This window comes from Myotis davidii, unplaced genomic scaffold (genome assembly GCF_000327345.1).
Source record: "Myotis davidii unplaced genomic scaffold, ASM32734v1 scaffold80, whole genome shotgun sequence".
In the NCBI taxonomy this organism is placed as follows: domain Eukaryota; kingdom Metazoa; phylum Chordata; class Mammalia; order Chiroptera; family Vespertilionidae; genus Myotis; species Myotis davidii.
Genome location: NW_006292686.1, coordinates 1,079,912 through 1,087,407, shown reverse-complemented (window position 1 = coordinate 1,087,407; position 7,496 = coordinate 1,079,912). Strand labels below are relative to the sequence as shown.

General features: G+C 39.5%; 1 pseudogene; it reads right to left on the bottom strand.

Annotated features, from left to right (window-relative positions):
- Positions 1–7,496, bottom strand: part of LOC102769805 — a 17,244-nt pseudogene that overhangs the window by 9,073 nt on the left and 675 nt on the right.

Here is a 7,496-nt window from a genome sequence, read left to right as displayed (position 1 = left end):
CACACTCCCCACTGGGGATGTGCCCGCAACCAAGGTACATGCCCTTGACCGGAATCGAACCTGGGACCCTTCAGTCCGCAGGCCGATGCTCTATCCACTGAGCCAAACCGGTTTCGGCAAAACAACTGTTATTTTAAAATACCAATAAACTTTAACCAGAAGAATAGCTAGTTTAAGATTTATAGAATGTAAATATAGTTTCTACTTAAAACAATTGTTTCAAGTTTTTGTATACATAGGAATTCAAAGTAAGAATCAAAGATAAAAGGTTCCTGTGGGCCCCAAATCAGATATAAAATCAAGGTACATATTTCTATGTAAAGAAACTAGTGGTTAGGCCATTAAAAGGAAGATTCCCAGCCCACCACAACAGGCTCACCCCCCAGGAGATTAACTGATTTTCAGTATTCAAATCCATTAAGAGGACTCATAAAGACCTCATAGACAGACAGGTATTTTTAGAAGAAATAACCTGTATATTCAAAATAAGATTGATTCTTAATGTCTATCTTTCCTCTTAGTTAATGTTAATATTGCAATCTGTAAATAAAGTTGTTCAAATTGTATGAACCTTCCAAGATAACTGATTTCTAATTTAAAAACATTTAAAAGGTAAGAAATTAAATCTATTTCTCCAACATATAAACAATATCCATTTCAAACCACAGCCAGCCTTATACTTCATAGTGAAAATCTAGAGGAATTCCTTTAAAAATAAGAATAAAAATCTCCCCTAAAGAAATTTTATTTAGCATTGTTTTGCAAGCTTTTCTGATCAATGCAGTAAGACATAAAACAGATAAAGAAATTTAAATATTGGAAAGAAAAAGTTTACATTATCATTAATTATAGACGATATCACTAACAGGAAACCCCAAAGAAATGAATGGAAAACTATATTCAAGAGAAATCTAAAAGCTATACCCATCATTTATTAAAATCCTTTATGTCCAACACTGTAGCACTGTATTCTCAGAGCCAGGCATCTGGTAAGTAGTAGAGCTAGGATTCAAACCCAAGTCTGACCAATCCAAAGACTGTGCAGACTGTACTTTTCAATACTTTGCTCTGTAAAGTGGATAGTTGAAATACTCACGTATACACATTTCCTATATGAAAGCAATAACCATCACAAAAGTTCAATTTAAAAAACCCCATTCACAAAGCAACAAATTCAACAAGGTTTGGGTGCAACTAATAAAAGGAAAAAAACCTACTTAGACATAAACTAAATATATATAGAAATAACAAGAAATAGAGATGAGACAAAATTTAGATAAGAAGAATAAATTTTTATATTTAAAATGTATATTCCAAATTAGTTTATATTTTAAATGTAATTCTGATCAAAACCCCAACTGAATAAACTATACAGAGAAAAAACAAAATTATCACATGTGTCTAAAAGAAACACACAGGTGATAATAGCAAAGAAAATTTTGCTAAAGAATTATAGGCAAAAGAGGTAGCATATATTAAAATTATTATAAGTCCATAATTAAAAGAGCCTGTGACTATGCAAGAAAAAAAACAAATAATTAATAGAACATAATAGATAAAATAGAAATAGGTCTATCTAATATACTTATTAGAAGTTAGTTTATGATAAAGAAAGCACCAATAATCATCAGAGATGGAAGGAATTAGTAATTGTTGGAATAACTGGCCACCAATTTGAGGGAAAACATCAAGGTAAATTCCTATCTCACACCATACACAAAATAAATTCCTTAGGATTAACTAGTTAGAAACGTATTTTTAAAAAAGAAAAATAAGCCCTAACCGGTTTGGCTCAGTGGATAGAGCGTCAGCCTGTGGACTCAAGGTCCCAGGTTCGATTCCGGTCAAGGGCATGTACCTTGGTTGCAGGCACATCCCCAGTAGGGAGTGTGCAGGAGGCAGCTGGTCGATGTTTCTCTCTCATCGATGTTTCTAACTCTCTATCCCTCTCCTTTCCTCTCTGTAAAAAATCAATAAAACATATTAAAAAAAACAAAAATAAAACAGAAAAATAAGACAAAAAGCCCGGCTGGCGTGGCTCAGTGGTTGAGCATCAACCTGTTGAACCAGGAGGTCATGGTTCAATTCCTAGTCAGGGCACATGCCCAGGTGGCAGGCTCAATCCCAGTGTGGGGTGTGCAAGAGCAGCTGATCAGTGATTCTCTCACATCACTGATGTTTCTATCTCTCTCTCCCTCTCCCTTCCTCTCTGAAATAAATAAAAAAATATTTTTTTAAAAATGGACAAAAACAAAATTTGTCAAATTTGTTAAATGTTTTAAATTTGATAGAAAGAAAGAAATGTATCATACCACTGGAGGTGAAAGAAATTTTAAAACATGAATGCAAATAAGGAATCTATAATAATAAAAGCATAATATGCTAATTAGACCAGCTGTCCTTCCAGGCGAAGCCGGGGCTGTGAGGGAAGTCGGGGTCCTGAGTGCCTGTGGGTGGCCAAGGGAAGCCCAGGTCCTGGGTGCCAGAGGGAATCAGTGCCAGCAGCCGGGGGAAGGAAGACCTACTCTTGCAAGAATTTCGTGCATCAGGCCTCTAGTAGACTATATAAAATTAGGAATTAAAGAAACAACAAAAAGAAAATTCATAAACCAAAGAACTTTTTGCATGTATGCATAACCAATGAACAGAGGCGACAGTGCAGTGAAGGCCTGGGGGGTGGTGATGGTTGGAGGGGGTCAATGTGGGGGGAAAAGGGGACATCTGTAATGCTTTCAACAATACAGAAAAAAAGAAAAACCATAAATAGCTTAACCCAGTGATTTTCAACTGGTGTGCTGCAAGAATTTTTAAAACATGCAATGCCTACCCTAGCCGATTTGGCTCAGTGGATAGAGCATCGAAGGATCCTGGGTTCGATTCTGGTCAAAGACAGAATCCTCCTCCGCGGACCAGGTCCTGGTCAAGGAGGCAACCGTGTGCAGGAGGCAACCAGTCAATGTGTTTCTTTCACATCGATCTTTCTCTCTATCTTTCCCTCTCTCTTCCACTCTAAAAATCAATGGGAAAATATCCTTGGGTGAGGATAAGTAAATAAATAAATACACAGCCTTCTTAAAAAACAAACGAACTTGCAATGCCTGACTATTTAGTCAAGACAGTGACTTCTTTTCCCTTAGATCGTCAAATTTAAAAAAATGACAACAACCAGCACAATAGCTGTCCAGTGTGAATGAATCATAATTATATCAATTTTTTGTCAGATCAGCAAACAATATATTGTTAGGTGTGCTGCAGAATTGTAATAATTAGTTTATGTGTGCCATAAGATGAAAAGGTTGAAAATCACTGGCTTACCCACACAGAAATATGAACCATCTCAGTGGCTCTCTATGGAGCACGCCTGCACCCATCCCCACCCTCTTCCCCAGGTGTGTTTTCCTTGCCTCTCTCCTAAATTCCAAAGGCCCTTTAAAAACAAAACAACAACAAAAAGAAATATGAACCATCTCTATGTCAAAAATAAAAAAGCAGCCCTAGCAGGGTTAGCTCAGCAGATAGAGCGTTAGACTGCAGACCAAAAGGGTCCCATGTTCAATTCTGGTCAAGGGCATGTATCTTGGTTGCAGGATCCGCCCTTGCTCGTGCCCTGGTCGGGGCTCCTGCAGGAAGCAACCAATAGAACTCACATCGATGTTTCTCTGTCTTACCTCTCTCTAAAAAAAAAAAAATCAATGGAAAAGTATCCTCGGACATGGATTAACAACAACAACAACAAAAAAAAGTGGAAAAAATATTTTGTAACAAAAATTACAAAAGAAATATATATTAAGCAAAGTAGTTTTTAATTTTTCTCTTTAAATAAGAAAAAAATGCCCAAAGTCCACCAAGATATAATAAAATGTGCAAATACATTCATATGCTGTACTGTTAATGGCATTGTAAATGGGCATATAATCCTTTTGGGAAGCTTTATTTAATATATATATATATTATATACATACACATATACATATATGTTATTAGAGCTGTTTGTTTTTAAAAAAAGTTAAAAAGGACTGGAAAGAAATTTACTAGAAATAAGTGTCAGTAATGGGAATGAGTTATATATTTTTTTATTTTCCAAATTTTATGTAATTGCTTTACTTTGTTTTACTAATTTAAGTGGATAATCTTACAGATACTGTTATCTCCTTGTATTACAGAGTCTGGGATTAGAGACACAATTTTCAAAATCATCTAAAAAGCAATCATTCCACTTAAAACATAAACCTGAGATAAACAGGCCTTGCAATTTTCCATTTACCCTAGAAAACTAGTGCTTTTGTTATAGGTGTCCTTTTTAAAAGCAGTGGAAGGAGTAGAAGATCTTTGTAAAAACGAAAGAATGTGTCAGTGGTGAGTTAGTCTTCGATGAAAGCACACCCCTCTGCAGACCAGTCAAATTAAGTGCCTTGGCTCCTGACCACATGCTTGGAAGAAAGATCTTCAGGGAACCCTAACCCACACCAAATTACTACAACCTCCTTTCAAAGAGCAAGTCCTGATCTCATGTTTCTTATTTGTAGTTGCCCCAAGGAGCCTCTGAGATTAGCTAGAGCAGGCAGAGCACACGGTTACAGCTATAGACTCCAGGAAACAAAAAGGGCAAGGAGCCCCCCTTCATGCCTTGTCCCATCACACAGAAACACAGCAGGGGGCTCGGCTGTGCATACCACCAAACACCAACGTAAAGCACCCATTGTCCAAAACCACCTTAGGCTTTTTAGGGTGCCTTGTATAAAAAAAATAAAAAATAAAAAAACAGAAAAAACTGGTGGCAAGGACATGGAGAAAATGGAATCCTTGTGTACTGCTGGTGGGAATGTAAAATAGTACAGCCTCTATGAAAAACAGTATGGCAGTTCCTTAAAAAATTAAAAAGTTACCCCATGATCCAGTGATCCCCCTTCTGCATGTCTAACCAAAAGACTCTGAAGTCCATTATTCACAACAGCAAAAAAGTGGAAGGAACTTAGATGTTTATAGATGATGAATGGATAAACAAATTGTGGTGTATATGTACAATGAAATATTATTCAATCTTAAAAAGGAATGAAGTACTGACAAATGCTACAACATGGATGAACCTCGAAGAAAGTATGCTAAAATAGGCAGACACAGAAGGACAAATATTGCATGATCACTTACATGAGGTACCTAGAGTAGTCAAATTCATAGACAGAAAGTAGAATGGTGGGTGCCAGTGGCTAGAGGGAAGGGAATGGGGAATTGGTATTTACTGGGCAGAGTTTCAGTTTGGGAAGATGAGAAAGTTCTGAAGATGGTGGTGATGGTTGCACAACAATATGAACGTACTTAATGCCACCCAAAATAGCTAAAGTGGTAAAATTTATATAATGACTATTTTACTGTTATCTATCTATCATCTATCTATCTATCATCTATCTATCTATCTATCTATCTATTTATCTATCTATCTATCTATCATCTATCTATCTATCATCTATCTATCTTTCATTTACAATCGTAGCCAGTTCTAGGTAACTGAGAGCAGGGTGATGCTTGCTTCTTAAGCTTTTCATAACTCAAAGAACATTGGACACGACAGGACACTGAATGCTGGAACCATAAAGCAGTGCTGAGCAATTTCCTTATCGCTGGCTCCTCAACTTAGAATTTTTTACAAAAGTAATTTACAAAGGGCAAAGTTCTCAGCCATGGGACTCCCGGGGTTTGGCTCATGTGGTGCTGACAGAGTTCCTTCATGTTGCAGAGAGAACACCTGAGAAGCTTTCTGTGGCGATGCACAGGATGACACCATGCTAGGAAATGAGGCTAACATGAGGCCGGCTGAGAGCTCTGGTCTGAGTACTTGCTTCATCCGTCTGAGTGCCAGTTCCAGGGATTATTCTGAGAACTTAATTGAGCTATAGGCAAACATGTCAGTTTGTAATTCGCCTAAATATGTCACCTGTCCCCAAGCTGGGGTCCTGAAGCACCATTCAACTCCTCTAGCATTGTTTGCTGGTCAAAGATCAAGCCCACTTTTCTTTTTAAAACCTGGTCCAATGGCTCTCTGAAGCTGTCTTTAGTCTCATAAAGACTCTTTGGCCACCTACTGGATTTTTTCAGCGCCAGAACCAGGCAGAAAAAGAGCAACTTACTGCCCTTGTTCAAAGGAAAGAGAGAAGAGTTGCAGACTAGAAGCTAGACAGACTTTATTATTCAGTACTCACCGGGATTTGCAAGAGAATAGCTCAGACACAGTCTGTTACTACCCTCCTCTCAAGGAAAAAGCCAATTACGTCTCCTACCTAAAGAGTTTAGCAGGAGTGTGGGACACAAAAGCTTCTATGACATCTTTATCCTGGGCACAAGGAGGGAAAAATAAAAGGCGACACATTTCAAGTAACTTTGCTATTTTTTTCTAAGTTACCAGGAGGAAAAAGGTTTAAATCATTTGCCAGTTTCTTCACATAAAAAAGGATGATCAGCTACTTTCACTTTCTAACGAACAGCTCTAGTCTTCGAAATGAGTTCTGTCTGGGTAAGGCATTTCATTTAAACCCAAGTCATTCTGATTAACAGAGAAATACTGAAAAAGACACACACCCCTCCCCCTTTTTGTTTTTAACACGAACATTCTGTTGGATGTGACTCTTGAGATTAGAGAGCAAAACCAGAAAAAAATGGAAGTTACAAGTCACTCAGGAAGAGCACACCCAGAGGGAAAGATTCATTGACGAGTTGGAAATTCGGGGCTGTGTGGCAGCTGTACAGCAGGCTCGGGGTGGAAGCTGAGAAAGGCTGGACTGAGGGGAGGCAGCAAGGCCACTGGGCTGCAGGGGGTGCTGGGAGCTGGCGAGGTCACTGTTGCAGCAATCTTGGTCACAGTGGTGTATAGGAGTCCAAAAACTAATTTTTCAAAAGCGAATCAGGGTGTGAGAGGTGCTGGTAGTGAGAAACTGCTCTTCAGGTGCTAATCCTGCCAGGTGGTGCTGCCTCTAAGGAGGCCCAGAGACAGGGTTTCGAATGCACACCCACCAGTGCGGGAGGGTCTCAGGCCTACCGAGTGCAACACACACATTCATAATACTACTCACATAGATCTGGGCTCAGAGAGCTGATGGGACTTGCTAAAGGGCCAAAGCTACACAAAGATGGGATTTGGATTCAGGCCCCCTGACTCCCTGGAATGAGAACACACCGGCTGGTGCTAGCGTGCTCACATCAGTCAGAGGCCACGTCGCCCTGCCCTGTGCAGGCACCACCAGTGTGGGCTCTGCCCTTGGGAGGTGTGGCATTGGTACAGATTCCCGGAACCCTGCCAAGCTCTCCAGTTGTCTGGTGGCAGCCTGTTCAGTAAAAGAAGTCAGGAAAAGAGGGGAAAGCACCTAAGTGGCCAGCAGGCTGGGGCCCAGACACATGCAGATGGCTCCCCAGCTTGCATCTGTCGGCGCTTTCCTTTGCCTCGTCCTTCTCTCCAGCGGTTCTCCTGGAGCCTCGGGTTGCTTGAAGCATGGCTTTTACTTGTC